Here is a 22,012-nt window from a genome sequence, read left to right on the forward strand (position 1 = left end):
GATAGGGTAAAGCAAAGAGGATGGTAATCATGTAGTTTTAAACCTGGACAGCAAAAACAGGGGAAATAGTATGTGTACCTGCCACATAATAGGGAATCTGGAAGGACTTATTCTTACAATTTTCTTACCTGGGTTTTGGGAAACCTATTTCTATGGATAATGGTGAAGGAAACTTGAAAGAACAAGGCTGCAGAGGGGTGGCAAAGAAGAAACTCTGGGTTGAACCTTTACTAGAGTGGCTGTTACTTCCAGAGATTTTTCTCCAATAATTTTTCTTTTTGATAAGATGTTTACTTCCTAGGGTGGCATAAGAGGGGCGGCAGCAGGGGTTAGGTTGAAAGCTTCGTTCCTCTAGGTTTTATGATTTTAGCATATTTAGCAGCAGCTGTAGGGTTTTTCACGGCTTAACTGGTGACATAGTGAGGAATTCCTGGTCTGGACAACTTTCTTCTAAGCTTTCCTTGAGTATTGTTGACTTTCCTTTTGATGATGATTATCAAAAATGTTCTTGATGAACTACATGACACATAAAATACTTAATTAAGACCAAGATCAAAGATTTAAGCAAATATAAGAAGCTTCAGGTTGCTAAAAATAGTTGACGCATAATTGCAGAAATATGAAGATATCTTCATTTCTTAAACAACTATAGCCCTTTTCTCCTTTGTTTCCCTGCTTCTTTCCAAGATCTAGAAGGAGCTGCATATGTAATTCAACATGCATAAATTATAACAATGGTAGGAATTGCTTGTCTGCTTGATATGGATTATTTTTTGTTGAATCTAGAGTTATACAAAGAGCCAAGAGCAGAAATTTTCATTCTTTTGGTCAATTAGCTTGCTTTATTTTTTTGGCATCATCCAAGAATATCTTCCAAATAATAAAGTATTTTTGTATGCCATCTATTGAGTAGTCCAACTCCAAATGTCCCATTAACATTCTGCCAAAAAACAGATGCAGGTTCTATGACTTTTTGTTTTTGTCTTCTGTTTTTCTTATGGTTTTGAGTACTTAATAATTATTTATTGGCTGGAGATGTGCATGCATGGCTGTTATGGGGTCGACCCATCTTTGCTGTAAGAAAATATATATATATATATATATATATATATATATATATATATATATATATATATATATATAAATTTTGTGCTTCAAACCAGGTTGAAAGTATTTTGGCTTTTCAGAGATAGATCAATAGGCCACCAACATTATCTTTCACTCCCAAACAAAGCTCTTTGCCTTTTGGATTTTTGCATTACTTGGTTGATCACCAAGGCATCTAAAACAAATAAAAGACAAAACTAAGCCCCACTAAGATCAAAATAAGGTGTTGGATACATGCAGCTTGCTTTAACGCATCTAAGATTAGAAAGGAGCCAAGTATGAGCAGCTCATCAGTGTGCATGCATGGGTTGATATACCATAACCTTGAGAAAGCTCATGGGCATGAAGATCCAAGATCTTGTAGGAAGGACCAACATTCAAGTGGTTACACTCAACATACCAGGCAAATAGAGTAGTCAATAGGACAAATCTACCTCGTTTTACGCTTCTTTCCAGGAGCATAACCTAACCAATTAGCAACCTATTTGTAACACTTCATGGGAGTGGATCCCATTTGCTCCATTGCATAATTTTTTTTATTTCTTCCTTTCGACTTGTCCTAATGAACTCTGACTGAAATATTTCTCAAATTTTCAGTGAGGAGTACACATGCTGGATCCATTAAGCTGAATGTGGTTGTGCATAAGAAATCATGCACACTCCTATGTAAAGACCAAAGTTTCTTAACTTTTGGTAAGTTTTAAGTTCCAGTTGGTACTAGTTTAGGGTGAAGTAGCATTTTTTTTTTAGACATACTTTAACGTCAAAAATATTTTGATGAACTCAACCAAGTCTTCCTACCTTATGGAGTGTTTCTGATGCAACAATTTGTTTTGATTCTTCTATTTTTTTTTTTTTTGAATGATGGGATAGGGTAGTTAGTAAGTGTCAAAGATTGACATGATATTGGACATTTATCAGCCTTGCTATTTAGGAAGCAACTTATAGGTAAAAATGTTGGATTTCCATTACGATAACTCAAAATATATGTGCTCAAAGGTATGTATTTCTGACAGTTGGATATCCATTGAAGCTATCCCTGCTTTAGATTAACTAAATAATTTGCATGGTTGGATAAAAATACATGCAATTGGTGGCTGAGAGTAGAGTCAATTGCTGATGGGATAGGGTACATATTAAGTCTCCAACATTGTCATAATATTGGTAATTTATCAGCTTTGCTATTTTGGAAGCAACTCAACTCTAAAAAAAGGATTTTCATGACTTTAACTCAAAATATATGTGCAGGGAGTACGAAGCATGGCAGCAAGAGGAGATTTCAAGGAACTGTACTGATGAAGACACAATGAGGCCAACCTTGGCATGATGTGAACAATGAGGTGTTTCTTTTTTTTACCCAAGATCCCCACTGATACTTTTGACCAGGGAAGAGACTAGAAACCATGCTATATATATTGATCTGTAATAGTTCTGTTTTGGGACATAGAAATGGGACTCATGTGTGAATATGTTGTTTATGTATATTGGCTAGGCATGTCAGATTGAACAGGATGTCAATTATGGGAAGCATGTCATTAATGAGACTAGAATTGATGATTAAGTCATATGTGTTGATATGACAAATGTGCAATTTGTGGTTTATGTTGGCTGGATATTGACCTTGAGAACAGGGTGCATTTGGATGGAAAATATGTTTAATGGAGAACTAAGTGATATATAAAACAGATGTGTTCATTTGGATGTGTCTTGTTTGTGAGTCGTTAGTTGGGGTGTTTTGTGGGAATAGAGGTTTTTTGACAAGAATGCATCATCAGGACCCTTCAATCTCTGCCAATAAAATGTATGTCATTGTATTCGAAATTAGATGTAAAACAAATTTGTCGAGATTGAGCTATAGCAAAGAAAATAATGGTTGAGAAAGTTATTTTTGGCATGGCTGAATCATTAATGAATTCCTAAAGTGGGAAAACTAATTAGTCGGCAATAAGGCAGATTGGACGATTCACAATTGTCAGTAAAAGTATTTTCCAAAAGACATAGTTGCCAATAATAACCTTTTACATAGATGTGTAGTAGTAGCTAAAGCTAATTGAAGTCAGTTTCAGTTTGTCGAACTGCATTGCAATTAAGTTATTGTAAGGCCTCGAAGTTGCTGAAAACTATTTTTTCTGGCAACATAAGTTTCCAATGTAATATATTTCCTGCAATATGTATGTGTAGTAAGTATTCAATAGCCACAATCTAGATTGATGAAATAGCATATAAGTGGCAAGGTTGCATTCCGGGAATTGAGTTAACTAATCAAGATTGGGTGGGCGAGTTGTAGTATTTCTGACAAGAAAAATGCCTTATGGTGGCGGCTTCCATTGCCATAATAAGTAGCTATTTTCTACAAATTTTTAGATGGCCGAAATAATAATAAATTGGCAATTTATTATCTGCAATCATGAGGCAGGACTTTTTTGCCATTGTATGGTCATTTGCTACAAATTTTGATAGTTTTTCTGGCAAAAGATTTCGCGGCAATAGACCCTTTTTGTTGTAGTGAAAAGGGTAGCCAAGTCTTTCCGAAACGAGAGGCCTTGAGCATTGCGTAGAATGTCAAATCGGAACCGCCATCGTCGGAGAGGTAAACGGTAAGCTTTTGAGGTGGATAGTCGTAAGCCATGACGGATAGAACTGCGTTAATCACCAAAGCTGGAGGTTCTATCATGGGGTCTGCGGTGCATACGAAAATGTCTATGCCAGGAAAAGCCTTTTCGTATCTGTATATTATTAATAAGCGACTACAATTGGCAAGTAAACCTCGCACTCCACAAACACACAAGCAGGTACAGTACTTATAATCAATAGCTACCATGAATATATTTAATCTGCATACAAAAGTTAGATATCATGATAGTGTGAAAGAGAAATAACTAGCTAGGTAGGAAACCTGAGAGAGAGCCGATCTTTGAAAGCTCTGCGATAGATGGGGTTCCATCGGAGAATCATGGTGACAAACCAAAATAAACAAAACCAAAGCTCTGAGAGAAGCATTCCCATCCAAGCCCATCTTCTGGCTTCTTCTTTTGCTGGTATATACCTCACTCTATATACAAAGATCAAGCATATCCCCACGAAGATTGAGAGTGCATAGAATTTGAAAGGGATACGTGCCTTTGCTGTGAAAAGAGGAAGATGCTCATCATTATTTCCCATTTCTGTCTCTCTCTCTCTCTGGTATATCGACTATCAAGGCAAAAAATTACCAGAAGGACTAAAAACAAAAGAAGGGTTTAACAGGACCTGGCTGAAGCAAGTGGCCAGAAAACCAGAGAGATCTTAAACAAATATGACATATTTAATAAAACACTACTTTCCTTCTTTTTCTTTTTTTTTTTCTTTTTTCTTTTTTGGATTTTTTCTGTTAGACTTTTGGTTTTCCTAAAAAACTTTTGTCTTTCCCTAAAGTGATTCACTTCATCTAAGATGATACACTTCATCTATCAAGCATAGGTAATTGCCCTTCATAAATAAAGTGGTGACCCTTACTATTTTTTTATGGATGAAATAATGAGGGTAGCCTAAAGGTTGTAGGAGTAATAAATGAGGGTCCCTAGTCTTGCCTATATAAAGGGGCTTGTGTTTTCCATTAGAACCACCCAAAAAATTCTAAGGCAAAAGACTAGAAGTCCATTCCCTACAAAATCTCTAGTCTCTTTTGTAGATTTGAAACTTTCCAGTTATCAAGCATAAATGGCCGGAGGTAAAAGATCCTATAGATCTTTTATATTCATTACAGCTTTTTCTTACATTTGGTATCAGAACGGTTGCCCTTCAGCTTTGTGTTTAAATTATTAGTATTTCTTTTTGTTCATATAGTGGGCTTTTGAAATCTAGTTTTGTTCTTTGCATGATCAATGAATTTTGTCATAATCTATGTCGTGAGAGAGGAGCTGGGTCATGATTTCAAACTTTTGTGGGCTCAATTTCAAGTTCAATTCATATTGTTAGGCCTTTGGGCTAATTTGCAGTTATTTTTTTTTAAGGAGATGTCCAGTTGTATTTCTTTTAATAATGAAGGTAATGCCACAGCATCCTTATTATTTAAAAAAATACATAAAAAAATAAAAAAAATTTGGAATCTCATTATAATTAAATCATAGGTTTTAAGGATTTATCCCTACAGAGAAATCTTTAATTTTTGTGATTTAATTATTATAAGAAAATGATTTTCAGTATTAACAGTTAAATTTATCTTCTGCCTATAGGTGTGGATAGTTTTATTTGTTAATATTTGGAATAATTTGTCTTATAAATAAAGATGAGTAAATTTATGCTGTTATGCAACCTTTTCCCACAGGAAGGTTAAAATTTACTTGAATTCATAGTATTAAAGTTTTTCTTAGTTTTGCAGCTGTTGTACCACAATCCTTAGCTGATGGTGTTTATTTTATTCCAATGCTTGATGGTACTAATTTTTCTGACTGGAAAGATTCGGTTCAATTTAACTTGGGGTATATGGACCTTGACTATGCACTCCGTGTGGAGCAACCACCTGCTGCCACGGATACGGATGCACAGGAAATTATTGAAAATCGCCAATTGTGGGAGCGATCTAATCGACTAAGTCTAATGCTTATAAAGTCTCGCATGAGTAAGAGCATTAGAGGTTCTACTGGTGATTGCGCTACAATTAAGGAATTAATGCAGGCAATTGAGGAACAGTTTGTTCGCTCTGAGAAGGCTTTAACTAGCACTCTTATCAGGCAATTTATTACTAAATCCTTTGACAGTTCTAAGGGTTTGCGTGCATATATTACAGAAATGAGAGACATTGTTTCTCAACTTAAGGGCTTAAAAATAAAGATATCTGAGCCATTCTTGGTCCATTTCATCCTTGACTCACTGCCGTCTGAGTATGGACCTTTCAAGATCTCTTATAACACACATAAGGAAAACTGGTTAGTTATGGATCTTCTGACCATGTGTGTGCAAGAAGAGGAAAGGATGAAGCATGATTGACCTGAAAGTGCAAATATGGTCGTGAATGATAAAATTAAGACCGAGAAGGGCCAAAGTGGACCTCAAAAGAAAAGGAAGCATAATGTGCCATCAAAATCCAGTGGATGCTTTTAAAAATAAAATTCCTGTTGGTTCTGGAACTTTAGTTGATAACCTTTTTAAATTAGATATTCATATCGATTTTGAAGAGAATTATCTCTCTCTGCATTCAGTTGGCATTAAGAGAAACCTTTTGAATGAAAAATCTTCTCTACTATGGCATAAGAGATTGGGACACATCTCTATAGAGAGGATGAGACGGTTAGTAAAAGAAGCGCTCCTATAGCATCTTGATTTTACTGACTTCAAGAATTGTGTGGACTGCATAAAGGATAAGCAGGCTATCAATAATTCTAAAGGTTCAAGAAGGAGCTCAAGTGTTCTTGAGATTATACACACAGATATATGTGGACCATTTTCTACCCCTTGCCTGAATAGTCAGAGATATTTTATCTCATTTATTGATGACTATTCTAGGTATATGTATCTTTATCTTCTGAATGAGAAGACTCAAGCACTAGATGTTTTCAAAGCTTATAAAGCAGAAGTAGAGAATCAAAGTGAAAAGAAAATCAAGATCGTAAGATTTGATGGAGGAGGTGAATATTATGGTAGGTACACTAAACATGGACAAATTAAGGGTCCATTTGCAAATTTCCTTCAGGAAGAAGGCATTATTGCCCAATATTCAATGCCTGGTACACCATCACAAAATGGTGTTGCAGAAAGAAGGAATCATACGCTAATGGATATGGTAAGGAGCATGATTAGTAAATCTAATATGCAACTTTTCTTGTGGAGTGAAGCTCTTAAAACTGCAGTGTATATATTAAATAGGGTTTCATCCAAATCTGCCTCTAAGACACCTTTCGAGTTGTGGAAAGAGTGAAAACCTAGTTTAAATCATATACACATATGGGATTGTCCTGCTAAAGTTAGGATTTATAATCCTAACATAAAGAAGTTAGATCCAAGGACAACTAGCAGTTTCTTTATTGGGTATTCAAATAACTCCAAAGGATATAGATTTTATTGTCCCAATAATAGCCCTCGAATTGTTGAATCTAAAAATGTAAAATTTTTTGAGGATGTTGAACCTAGTGGGAGTGTGAATCCTCAAGAGGTCACTTTTGAGGAAATACCTGAACATGCTACTTTGCCTTCTTTTAGAGAAAGAATGGTTGTCTTAAGGCAAAATAGATCGCAAGATCATGTAATGACACCAATTCAAGTACAACATGTTCCTGTAAATGAGGTTCAATCTAAAGTTATTCCGCATTTATAGTCTGAGCCAATTGAGTCATCTCCAAATGATAAAATAATGGCTTTAAGAAGATCCTCAAGAATACGTAGGCCTGCTATTCCAGATGATTACATTGTATACCTAACTGAGTCTGATTTTGACATTGGACTTCCGGAAGACCCAATTACGTTTTCACAAGCCATGAGTGGAGATAAATCTACATTTTGGTTGGATGCCATGAAAAAGGAGTTAGAATCCATTTATAAGAACCAAGTCTAGGATCTCGTCGAATTACCAGAAGGGGTGGCATCAGTTGGCTGCAAATGGGTTTTAAAACCAAACGAGATTCTTCTGGTAATGTCGAACGATATAAGACTAGATTTGTCGCTAAAGGATTCACTCAGAAGAAATGCATTGATTATCATGAAACCTTCTCTCCGGTCTCTAAGAAGGATTCGTTGAGGATAATCATGGCTTTAGTAGTTCATTTTGATTTAAAGTTATATCAAATGGATGTGAAAACAGCTTTTCTTAATGGGGATCTTGATGAAGTGGTATACATGAATCAACCTGAGGGTTTCAATAACGACAGTCAGAAAGTATGTAAATTGAAGAAGTCTCTTTATGGACTAAAACAAGCTTCCCGTCAATGATATTTAAAGTTTCACAAGATTATTATCTCATACGATTTTATCGAAAATCTTGTAGATCAATGTATATACTTTAAAGTTAGTGGGAGCAAATACATTTTCTTAGTCTTATATGTAGATGATATTCTTTTTGCAGCAGTGATTTGAGATTGTTACATGAGACTAAACAATTTCTCTCCCAAAACTTTGAAATGAAGGATATGGGTGAAGTCTCTTATGTCATTGGCATAGAGATTCACAGAGACATGAAACAAAGAGTCTTAAGACTGTCTCAAAAGGCCTACATTGAAAAATTTTTACAGAGATTCGGTATGAAAGATTGTAAAGCCTCTGTAGCTCCAATAATCAAAGGTGATAAATTTCATAAAGGACAATCACCTGAAAATGCATTGGAACAAGAACAGATGAAAAGTGTACCTTATGCATCTGTAGTGGGTAGCTTGATGTATGCTCAAGTTTGTACCCATCTAGATATATGTCTAGCAGTTGGATTATTGGGTCGCTATCAAAGTAACCCAGGACTTCAACATTGGATAGCTGCAAAGAAGGTGATGCGGTATTTGCAAGGAACCAAGAATTACATTCGAACCTACAGGCATACAGAAAATTTACAAGTGGTTGGCTATTCAGATTTGGATTTTGTCGGTTGTGTAGACACCAGAAAGTCTACTTCTGGATATATCTTTCTTCTTGCTGAAGGAGCTATATCTTGGAAGAGTACGAAGCAATCTATAGTTGCTACGTCTACTATGGAAGCAGAATTTATTGCATGCTATGAAGTAACGACACAAGCCATATGGTTGAAGAATTTTATTTCTGGTCTTAAAATTGTCGATTCCATTCAAAGACCAATAAAGATTCTTTGTGCTAATACCGCTGCAGTGTTCTTCTCAAAGAACAATAAGAGCGGAAGCAGAAGCAAGCATATCAACATAAAGTATTTAAGTGTGAGAGAGAGCATCAAATATAATGCGGTGTATATTGAGCATGCCAGTACAGATTTGATGTTAGCTGATCCAATGACCAAAAGTTTACCGGTAAAACAGTTTCAGGGTCATGTGGATCGTATAGGCCTAACTAAAGTGTAATCTCTCATGTTATTATATAGAATAAAGTTGAATTCAGTTTTAGTTTTGTGCATAAAGTAACGAATTCGTCATATCCATTGGGTGATTAAGTTGGATCTGAATGACTTTTAATAGTTGTCCATAAAGTATTTTTAAGGGATACTATGTATTGTGACACATGGAAGGAAAATTTTCACTATAAAGAGCAATACCACTATGGTTCATATATAGGATACCTTAACAGAATTAAGGGCATTATTTTGGCCATTTCGGTTTTACCTATTAAGTGAACCAAGTGGGAGAATGTTAGACTTTTGGTTTTCCTAGAAAACCTTTGTCTTCCCTAAAGTGGTTCATTTTATCTAAGATGATACACTTCATCTATCAAGCATAGGTAATTGCCCTTCATAAATAAAGTGGTGACCCCTGCTATTTTTTTATGGATGAAATAATGAGGGTAGCCTAAAGGTTGTAGGAGTAATAAATGAGGGTCCCTAGTCTTGCCTATATAAAGGGGCTTGTGTTTTCCATTAGAACCACCCAAAAAATTCTAAGGCAAAAGACTAGAAGTCCCTTCTCTACAAAATCTCTAGTCTCTTTTGTAGATTTGAATCTTTCTAGTTATCAAATACAAATGGCCGGAGGTAAAAGATCCTATAAATCTTTTTTATTTATTACAGCTTTTTCTTACATTTTCATTCTCGAAAGACATTTCTAAATTGTAATTGAAAGAAACAGACATGTGCATCCAAATGCATATTTGTTTAAAAATAGTAGCACAACTTCGTTATGTATGTATATATGTAAACATATACACTACAACAGAAACGTTTTTTTGGGATGAAAAATTTCGTCCCAAATTGTAGGTTTTTTGTCCCAAAAAATATTTTGGGACAAAAAAAAATAATCCTAAGGTCGTCCCAACATCACTGTCTCAGAAGGTATTTTGGGATGAAAATCACCATTTCATCCCAAAAAATATTTTTAGGGACGATTTTGAAATTGACCATTCGATACCATTCAAACGGGTTAGTTATTTTTCACGATTCAATTTCATTCCAGAATGACGTTCAAATGGTAATACATTGGACGTTCGAGTGAAATTAAATTAGTTGAACGGTGATGAAAACACATTTTGATAACATTCGAACAGTATAAAAGAGATTTTTGTTCGAACATTAAAAGAAAAGATCGAACGATAAATGGATCGAACGGTGTTAAGTTATGTTCGAACAGTACGCTGATGAATTACGTTCGAACATTTTTTGACCAATCTGGTGTCGTTTAAACGGCTCAATCAATAATGTTTGAACCTTACATGGTTGTTCGAATGAAAACTATTTTATTAAAATCCCATAATAATAAAAAAACCAATTTGATATTCATAAGATTTGAAAAAAATACATTAGAAACAATTTAGTACTCACAAAAATTTTATAATAAGTGTGAACCAATAAATAAGCACAAGACTGACATTGTTCATACATAATTAGATAATGTCATAATCTATACGTAAAAAACCATCAGTTGCTTGGAAGCCTGTATTGTTGCATAAGCTGCTGCATTTTGAGTTGCATTTCTCTCCTAAACTGTTCTTGTTGTTCTTCATATTGTTTGAGGCGCGTCTCCATCTCTCCTTGTTTCGTCAATTGAGTCTCTAACTCATGCTGCCTTGCAACCAATTCTTCGATTCTGCGATTCGAATTCTCTTGCGCTATAGAGGCCGCAGAAGCAGACCCGGAAGAAGAGGAAGAGGGGGAAGGTTTTACACATCGACCCAAACCCCTCAAATATCCTGAACATTGACCCAGAACTTGTGTGAAAATCTCAACTTTATTTATTGAGGAGTTTTGATCTGACGCAAATTCAGCACGTATGGCAACTATTTTATGCTACACATAAGATAAATAGTTAATATCATCATAAATATTCTAATATATTTATTTAGAACAATTTATAATACTTACATAATTCTCACGAACAACAGGATGACTCCACTCTTCATTAAGATTAGTATGTGATGTAGCATATAATTTTGTCAAATCATAATTGGCATCTGAATCTTGCTATAATAAATATTTGTTAAGATATAAAGTCATTAGGATTCATATATTCAATTAACTATATACAAATAAAAAAATAGCAATACCAATTTCTTAGAGAGAAGGTGGAAAGATCTTGAGCCTGCATGATAAATAATCTTCAATTTCGATCTATTTGTTTTATTTATAGAACTTCGCTCCTACATAGGAATTGAAAATATTAGAAAGTGAAATTAAAAATAAGATGACTAAAATAATTAATATAATTATACCTTATATGATGGATCCTCAAACATGTCAAAGTTTTTCACAATCAGAAGGTTTGACATCTTGAAAAAGATGTTGGCGTGCATCTTTCATATTCTTGAACTTATTTTGATGAACAAACAATACAAAATATGCTAACATGTATCCTATAAACAATGCAAGATATGCTAATTAAAAGTCAATTGATTAAATTAAATAGTTAGTAAACAAATATTATTAAATCTTAACTACTTGTATTTTAATTCCAAACTTTAAATTTATTAATTTAAATAGTTAGTATTTAAGTATTATTAAATCTAGAATATTTGTATTGTAATTCCAAACTTTAATTTTATTAATTTAAATAGTTACTATTTAAATATTATTAAATCTTAACTATTTGTATTTTAATTCCAAACTTTAATTTTATTAATTTAAATATTTACTATTTAAATATTATTAAATCTTAACTATTTGTATTTTAATTCCAAACTTTAAATTTATTAATTTAAATAGTTAGTACTTAAGTATTATTAAATCTAGAATATTTGTATTTAAGTATTATTAATTCTTAACTATTTGTATTTTAATTAACCTTCAATTCATTAATGGAGAATATTAAGTATTTAAGTATTATTAAATCTTAATTATTTTTATTTTTTTAAAATTCAATTGATTAATTTAAATTTTAAGTATATGTTCAATTATAAACTCTTAATTATATGACAATTAAACTAAATTCATATACTTAATTTAAAGATTTAGTATTTAAGTATTATTAAATTTTAATTATTTGTAGTTTAATTAATATTGAAATTGATAGATTTCAAGATTAAGTTGGATATTCTAATTTGTAATTAATATTTTAACACTGACCAACATAACATTCACACGGTGAACTTGACCGTTCGAACATATGACACACGTTCGAATGGTAAACGTGTACCATTCGAACGAATCTATAGCAGATTCCAGTTGTCTTCAACCTCTGAAAACTTATTACTCATTACATCAAACGAAAGCACACAATATCACAAACTCAGTGCAGCAAATGAAAACATTTATATTCAAACCAAAATGAGTCAAAGATAGCATAAATACCTGGTTTTGATAGATGAAATTGCAAGAGTATACGTAATGCCCAAAATCTTGAAAAAACTCTTCAAAAAACAGAAAAAAAAAAACCTCATAATCCGAAAATATACGAGATGGATGAAAGCAAATAATATTTGGGGGCTGGATTGAGAGAGAATGGCGCTGGTTATATAGAAAATAAACTGGGAGCGGTCAGACGAGTGCGAGATTGTGAGGTTCTGTGGTATAAATGTAGAACATTTATGTTCGAACGGTAACTTACTAACCATTCAAATATGAAATTATTTTGCGGAAAAGTTTTCCCCCGTGATTTTAATGTTCGAACGTGAACTATTACGTTCGAACGTTAATATCCCGGGTACAAAAATGTTCAAACGCATAATAGTAAGCGTTCGAACGATATTCAAACTCAGATTCAGTGTACTTTTTTATTCAATTAAAAATTAGATTTGCACTAGATTATAGCTACTGATGTCCTATAAATGTTCCAAGCCAAACTAAATCAAATTAAAGTATATTTCTTTCCAAGAGTACAAAACTTAAGACATTCTATGTAATCGAAATGAACTGTTTTTTATCTGATTAGGTTTACAAATTTGATATGTCAAGTAAAATAATAATGTTAAATTGCTAAATAAGATGGAGAAAATACTTACAAGCTTCTTATCTCAGAAACAATGATTAAGAATTATCTTAAAAAAATGCATATCTTATTTCAGAGACTGCACTTTACTGCAGAGTCTCTTTGCCATACGATTGTTTAGTTTGATTTAAAGAACAATTGACATACGATTGTTTAGTTTAATTTAATGAACAACTTGACATCAATAGTTATAATATATATGCTTGATTATATATTATAATCAAATATTACTATATATGTTAATATGTTAATATATCCTAATATATATAACATATATATACTATCATATAATATAATGTCATCTATAGTGCTAGAATAAAGAGTGTTAGTTAATTAGCTTATAACTGAAATATAATTAGCTTAATATACTAAACAACTCATAACATGCATTTATCATAACACTATTATATGTTACCTAATATTATTGTATAGAGAGCTCTATATAGTATACTATATTATACTACATCATATAACTTACACTATATATAAGTTAATATAATATAATATAATATTATCTACTAAATGAAAATATACTATATACTATATTATAAATAATAAATATAGTAATAATGAAAAATTATAATGATAATAAACAAATCTTTTAATAATAACCGTAATTTGGCAATAAATACAGTTAATACGTTCAAATGGTATTAACTTACCGTTCGAATGGCATTGCATATATAAGTTGCCGCGGACGTTATTTTCATGGAAGCCAAATGTATACATTTAGTACGTTCTCCGCCATTAACCATCGATCTCTGCCATTTAACGCCGTCTTCTCCGACGTAAACAGTTCCCACTCAAAGCCAATCGATCTAGGCACCGGTATTCTTCTTTTTCGAAGTATTTTACCATTTAGATTTATGTTTTAATGGATTATTTGTTTGAATTAGGATAAACCGATTTTTCCATCAATACTCATCGTAGATTTGCTTTAATCCTTTGTATAAATGTTTATTTAGATTTGTATTTGATTTATTTGGATGAAAAATCCATGAAATTGAAAGATTCCATCGATTTCAATGGTTGAATCGACTCGGCCTGGAAGCTAAATCGATTCGAATATCGTTTGAACGATACAGAAAGCGTTCAAACGATATTCACTAACTGGTTGAATGTTTGTTTGGGCATTCAAATGTTCATCCCAACCGTTCGACCGTTCATCCAAACGGTTCGAACGGTATTTACATGTTTGAACGTTGGTTTAGACATTCAAACATTTGGACCAAGTAGTAACCCGTTCGACCGTTCATGTAAACGTTCAAACATTAGATGGACCGTTCGATCTCTACGTTGGGTGTTCGAACAGTAAACGTTAAACATTCGAACGTTGTTTTACACGTTCAAAGGTACAGTTTTACCGTTCGATTACTATTCCAGAAGTTCGAATGGTATAAACTATTTTATTAATATTTGTTAATTGTTGTTTTTCCATATTATAGTTCCAATCAATTTTAATTAAAAATAATTTCTATATTATAATACAATTAATACCATAATTTAAAAATATAAAATTTAATATTAATGTTTCTATTAATATGAATCACATTAATATTAAATAAAGTGATATTATTTATTAAAAGTTATTTTGTTCACAATGTCTCACTTTATTAAATTGCTATTCCTTGATGTGTATTGTGAATAGTTATTTAATATATTTTTATTGTTAATATTGTGTATCTAATTTTTAATTGTAAATTTCAGGTTGATTATAATGTCTTCTTCTAGGGCGGGACGTAAGTGACGCAATCCTGGTGAGAATAGTAGTGGTCCGGTCAGGGAGAGGACTGTTTCACTGGAGCGACCAGTGAAGATTTCTGATTTCTAGAGTTTTATCTGGGAGGATCATTCACTGCCAGCAGTCTTCAGCGATCGTGGTTGGGGACCTATCCTAGACGCATGGGAGGAAGCATGGGAGACAGTCTCCTATATTGACATTGTTGTTGAGTTCTATAAAGAGCTCGGTAGTGCCAGCCTCGATGACGGAGGGGCCTACAAGATCTCCGTCCGAGGAGTACCTGTTATATTTTCATGGGTACTACTTGCTGAGCATCTCGGTATTCCTAGGCTGCCAGATGCAAATCTGAATGTGGTGCCTAGAGAGTCTGATCATTCAGCTGAGGTGGAGATTGTTAAGGACAAAGTTACCCCTGCACCTACAGTGAGCTACAATACCTCACAGCAAAAAAAATTGAGTCTTACCTTTGCGTAACAAACTCTGCACAGCATGCACAATGCACTCCTGAATATTACACTCATTAGCTGTCATTGTACAAACCGATTACTTGTATTTAGAACATTTTGGATTCTTTGTAGCACAACCTCTATAAAAAGGCAATCATGTAATTGCTCCATATACAGAAATATAAAAACAGAGCTTAGTATTTCAACATGGTATCAGAGCCATATGCTTCTGGAATCAACATATGCTTCTGTTTTTCAGGCTCGAATTCTTCAAACTAAATTTCAATTGGCTTCTCTCAAAAAGGGTGCTGATACCATCTCTGCTTGTTTTCGTAGAGCTAAGGGCCTTGCCGATTTCATGAAAGCTGCAGGTCCTCCACTCCCTTCTGATGAGTTTGTGCCGTATCTGCTTGCTGGACTCGGACCCAATTATGACGGAATCGTCACCTCAGTAACCACTAGACTCATTCCTATTTCTCCAGAAGAACTACTTGGACACCTTCTGGCTCATGAAGCCAGACTACTTCACCATTCTGAAATCCGCACCTTCCCAAATGAAGTCTCGGCTAATTTTACTACAAAATTTTCTTCCAATTCACGAGGAAGATGAAATCGTGGTGGACGTTCTTTTACTCACGGACGTAATGGTGGACGTCTTAATACCACTAGGGGGCGTGGCAACTATGTAGGTAATCCATCTCACAATTCTTTTTCCTCTAATGATCAACATGTGGTGTGTCAGGTTTGCAATTGCCACGGCCATATTGCTATCAACTGTCTGTATCGCTTTAACCAAGCCTACACCAGTCCATCACCCGTAGCCAATTTCACCTCAACAAATTGTTCACCTAATACCAACTGGTATCCCGATACCGCTGTAACAAACCATATCACTAGTGAATTGAGTAATCTTAATTTGCATGCACTCGAGTACGGTGGTGACAAGCAACTTCATGTTGGTGACGGATCCTCAGTTCCTATATCACATTCTGGTTCAGCCTCCTTTCTCTCTTCCTCATCTCATTTTTTACTCAATAACATTTTGTGTGTTCCCTTCTTCAAAAAGAATTTAATCTCTGTCTGACAATTCTGCATCGATAACAATGTCTTTTTTCAATTTTATGCTAACTCTTTTTCTATTCATGATTGCAAGTCCAAGAAGCATCTTCTTCAAGGGACCACACGTAATGGCCTCTACACCATTCCACCTTCGGTCTCCCCACCTTCTGCAATTTCCAGTCATCTTTCTGTACCTACATGGCATAACAGGCTGGGCCACCCGTCCATCAAGCTTGTCCAGTCCATTCTTCGACAACATCAACTTCCTTTTGAGCACACTTTAACTCCTTTTTGCAATGCCTGTGCTCAGGCCAAAAATCATAGATCACCTACTTATCAATGACTAAATAAATCAACTGCACCATTTCAGCTTCTATTTTCAGATTTATGGGGTCCATCCCCGTATGTGTCTCATGATGATTATCGGTTTTATATCACCTTTGTCGATGATTTTTCCAGATACACATGGTTAATTCCACTCAAAGCAAAATCTCAAGCTCTTGATGCTTTTATCACCTTTAAGACTAATGTTGAACTTCAATTCAATACAAAAATCATGCAATTCCAGTCAGACTGGGGAGGTGAATATCGACCATTTTCCAATTACTTAAAATCATGTGGCATCACTCACAGAATCACTTGTCCTCACACGTATACTCAAAACGGTATTGTTGAGCGAAAGCATCGTCACATCGTTGATACGGGTTTAGCCCTTTTAGCTCAATCATTCGTGCCTCTCCATTTTTGGCCTCAAGCGTTTCTTCATTCAGTGTATTTAATTAACATGTTACCATCTCCTAGATTACAAAATAATTCGCCTCATTTCTTACTTCATAAAACTCAACCAGATTACAAATCTCTGCGAGTATTTGGCTCCGAATGTTGGCCTCTAACCGTAGCTTACAACTCACAAAAATTCAATTTCCGTTCCCTTTCCTGTGTTTTTCTGGGACTAAGCCAAAATCACCGTGGTTTTTTATGTTACCATATTCCTACTGCTCGAACATACATTTTGAAGGACGTTCATTTTAATGAAAATAGCTTCCCTTACTCTTCTCTGCCGAAGCCTCCCACCTCGTCTCAGCCCACTCACACTCTTCTTCCTACTTTTCAGATCAGTCCTCCTATGCACTCCACTTTAGCTTCTCCATCAATTCTTGGACCTCCACCTTCGCCTTCACCTTCCTCGTTGCCATCACCAAGTCCATCGTCCCCACCACCTCCACTGCACACACACACAATGGTTACTCGTTCACAAACCAACTCTCTTAGCCCCACTACCTTTCATGATGGTACCATCAAATGGCCATTACCCTATGCCTTCATAACTGCTGTTGGTCCCATTCCTAAAACTCCTGCTACGTACACCATAGCCAAACAGTACCCTGAATGGCATCGACCAAGGAATTTCAAGCCCTCCTCACCAACCAAACTTGGACCCTCGTTCCTGCTTCACAGGCCACCAACACCATCACCTGCAAATGGGTGTTCCGAACCAAACGGCTTGCCGATGGTTCCATTGAACGTCGTAAAGCTGGCCTAGTTGCCAGAGGATTTCTTCAGCAATCCGGCATTGATTTTGAAGAGACTTTCAGCCCTGTGGTTAAGGCCACCACGGTTCAAACTGTGCTTGCACTTGCTGTTTCTCGAAACTGGAATGTTCTTCAGTATGATGTGCAAAATGCGTTCTTGCACGAACCACTTCATGAAACGGTCTTCATGGCTCAGCCGCCTGGTTTTTCACATCCTCAGTATCCATCGTTTGTCTGCAAATTAAATAAAGCCATCTATGGCCTTCGACAGTCACCTCGTGCTTGGTATGCACGTCTAAGCTCTCGGCTCGTCGACCTTGGTTTTACGATTTCTACAGTAGACTCTTCTCTTTTTATTTGTCACTCTACCAACATCACTACTTTTATTTTAGTATATGTTGATGACCTATTGGTCACCAAGTCTTCCATGCAATATATCTCTGAGCTCATCCATGACTTGCGCCATGATTTTCCCATCACTGACTTGGGCAAACTGCATTACTTTCTTGGTGTCAAGGCTTTTTATAATGTCAAGGGTCTTCTTCTGACACAGCATAAATACATTAATGATTTGCTGCATCAAACTAATATGCAACATGCAAAACCAATAAAGACCCCTATGTCTACGTCTGAGAAGTTTAGTGCCTTTTAGGGACAACCATTTGAGAACCCGACGTTATATCGCAGCACAGTTGGCTCTCTGCAGTATCTATCCTTTACAAGGCCTGATCTTGCCTTCGCCGTAGGGAAAGTATGCCAATTCATGCATAGCCCCCATGTGCCTCATTGGCAAGCAGTAAAGAGAATCCTTCGCTATGTCAAGCATACGTCCACTGTCGGCTTGCAGTTATCCCCATCATCTTCTGCACATCTTACAGCTTGGTCTGATGCCGATTGGGTAGGATGCCCAGATGATCGGCATTCTACAAGCGGCTACTGCATGTTCTTTGGTTCTAATCTTGTTTCTTAGTCCTCAAAGAAACAACCAACAGTTGCTAGATCATCAACCGAAGCTGAATTTAAAGCAGTTGCAAATGCCACTGCCAAAATCATATGGCTTCAACACCTCTGTCGTGATCTTGGCGTTCTTTTAACAAATTCACCCCTGCTATATTGCGACAACATGGGAGCCACGTACCTGTCCTCTAATCCCGTTTTCCATGCACGAACTAAGCATGTCGAAATAGACTTTCATTTCGTGAGAAATCGGGTACAAAATAATTCCTTAAGAGTAGCTTTCATCTTTGGAAAAGATCAGCTTGCAGACCTGCTTACTAAGCCTCTTTCATCGTCTCGGTTCGCATCACTTTGTTCAAGTCTTCAGCTCCAAATTTTGCCGCTCGACTTGAGGGGGGATGTTAAGGACAAAGTTACCCCTGCACCTACAATGAGCTACAATACCTCACAGCAAAAGAATTTGAGTCTTACCTCTGCGTAACAAACTCTGCACAGCATGCACAATGCACTCCTGAATATTGCACTCGTTAGCTGTCATTGTACAAACCGATTTCTTGTATTTAGAACATTTTGGATTCTTTGTAGCACAACCTCTATAAAAAGGCAATCATGTAATTGCTCCATATACAGAAATATAAAAACAGAGCTTAGTATTTCAACAAAGACTGTTGAGGAGGAGGCATCAGTTTATACTGATGAGGTCGATACCCTTTCTAATCATGAGGTGAGGGATTTGGTTATTGGTCCAGTTGCTCTACCGTATGACAGGATAAAGAGCATCAAACAGGCAGATTGATCCCATTTCTTCAAGATTTTGAATTTGATAATTGCCAACAACATTGACCCTCGGTAGCACAAGACAGATGTTGGCATTGATCGAACAAAATTTATGATACGGGTCACCGTGGCATTCCCATCCACTTGATGGGGTATATATTCGATAGGATTTGATCAGAGTCTCAGTACATTTCGATGGATATACTGCTGTTTGGGATCCTGATCCCCTGATTTCTACTGTTTGCTGGTGTTGTGCCTGATGTTGCCGAGCGTAAACGGGAGCCAATGGGACCGATAAACAGCATCACCCTCTCACGCAGCACGGGACACTCGAGACTGCGTCTTCGTGGACATGTTCCAGATCCGGTTGATCCTCAGAGAGATGCAGAGCCGGGAGATCATGGAGTATCAGCTGCTGGAACATCCACACAGGCCGAGGCATCAGTAAACAATGTTACTCGTGAGGAGATGGCTGAGATTGTGTGTGCAGCGATCAGCGAACAGACATCAGCAATGATTGATGCAGTGCGTATGGAGATCCATTCTGTTGTGTCTGTGCTTCATACACAGATTGATGCCATGTCTGTGACTCAGGTCACCATCTATACTCGACTGACACAAATACAAGAACGTATAGCTGCAGTCGAGGAAGTGTGCAAAGACTTGGGTCTTAATTAGTACCTTCTATCTTTTTTTTTTTTTTATTTAGTTTTTGTTTTAAGTATGGACAATATTTTATATTTTGTAAATTCAATATTTAACTATGAAATAGTATTATTTTATATTTTCTAAACTAATTATTAATTTATATTATTCCTATTATTTAATTAACCAATTTCTTATATTTACTAGTTAATATAAATATAATTCTGTAAAAAATTAAAAATTAAAAAATAAAACCCCTGGTCACCGTTCGAACGATAAAAAATAAAAAATTAACGTTCAAACAATAAAATCAGTTTCTCTCTAAAAAAAAATTTTACTTAACTCTTCAAAATTACATTCGAACGATAAAATGTATACGTTCAAATGGTATATCTTTAGTATTTGAATGTTTAACTAATTTGGGATAAAATATTTCGTTCCTAACTAGACCATTCGAACGATCTGGACATCCGTCATTTTTTGGGAATGAAATTCATATTTCGTTCCAAAATCTAACTTTTTGGGATGATTTTCATTTCATCCCAAACCAAAATTGTCCCAAAATCTATTTTTTGTTGTAGTGATAATTTAATTAACTTCATATCGACCGTGAATAAGCAAACCGATGGATGGAGTAACTAGCTAGCTACTTCATTGGCGACATCTATCAGTGGGACTTGCGGATCAGAGATATGATCCCTAGCCTAAAAGCATCGACTGTTTTTCATAAATTAAACAAAATCAATAATAAAATAAGGCTTCATTTGTTTTCACGTGTTCGTCCAAATTATATGAGGTGAAACTTGCATAAGTGTTACGTACACCAAATAGTAGGCCTGCACACTTAACCGTCTAAACCAGAATTTGGATCCGACCCGATCCGGTCAGCAAGAAACCACACGACAATTCAACCCGACCCGACCATAACTTGCGGATCGGGTCGAACCCGTTCTCCTTACCCTACTTTTAATCCTCCCCTCCCCCTTCATCTCCTCTTCTCTTACTCCGCCATTTTCAAGATCAACCATGTGGTTCTGAAATTTGTGATTGCCTCCGCTACGAACTAGGGCTCTGAAGTGTGCAATGCGATTCCTTCAAAGAACTCGGTTTCGGTGCTGTCGAGTCTGATTTTTCTTGTCGAGACTCCTCCTATCATCATCAGGTACTGGATTTCAATTTTGGTTTCGATCTTCGTCAAGAAAATGTTTGTTTCATTAAACCCACCTCAAATGCCACCACCTTAAACCCATCTCAAATCTCTCTCTTAAACCCACTTCAAATCTTTGTCCAAGACCTTCATGACCACCACCAACAACAGTCATGGATACTGATCCGATCTCAACCCTGCCAAGCGTTTGGGACCTCAAGCCAAGAAACCTCTCTGATGATATGGTGCCGCTCAACCCTAACAACAATAACAATGTGATACAGTTTGACATCTCCGTCAACAACAACAACTCTGTGGCCGCCACAACTGCCATGATGCTCCAGCAGGAGCTCTTGATCATGTCCAGATGGCTGGAGTAGGAGATTTTGGACTGATTCTAAGAGATGTTTGCCTTGTTAAGGATTGAAGACGAGACAGAAATGGAGAATACTGTGAGGCGTCAATTCTTTTTCTTCATGATCTCGAGTTGATCAGTTTCGTCGTGTATTAATCTGGTAAAGGGTTTGAGCCGCTGAACCCGACTAAAGTCGAGTGGGCCCAAGTCGGGCCTTTCTGATTGATCAAGCCAGGCCCCTTTATGCACAGCC

The sequence above is a fragment of the Carya illinoinensis genome, chromosome 9, assembly GCF_018687715.1.
Source record: "Carya illinoinensis cultivar Pawnee chromosome 9, C.illinoinensisPawnee_v1, whole genome shotgun sequence".
Classification (NCBI taxonomy): domain Eukaryota; kingdom Viridiplantae; phylum Streptophyta; class Magnoliopsida; order Fagales; family Juglandaceae; genus Carya; species Carya illinoinensis.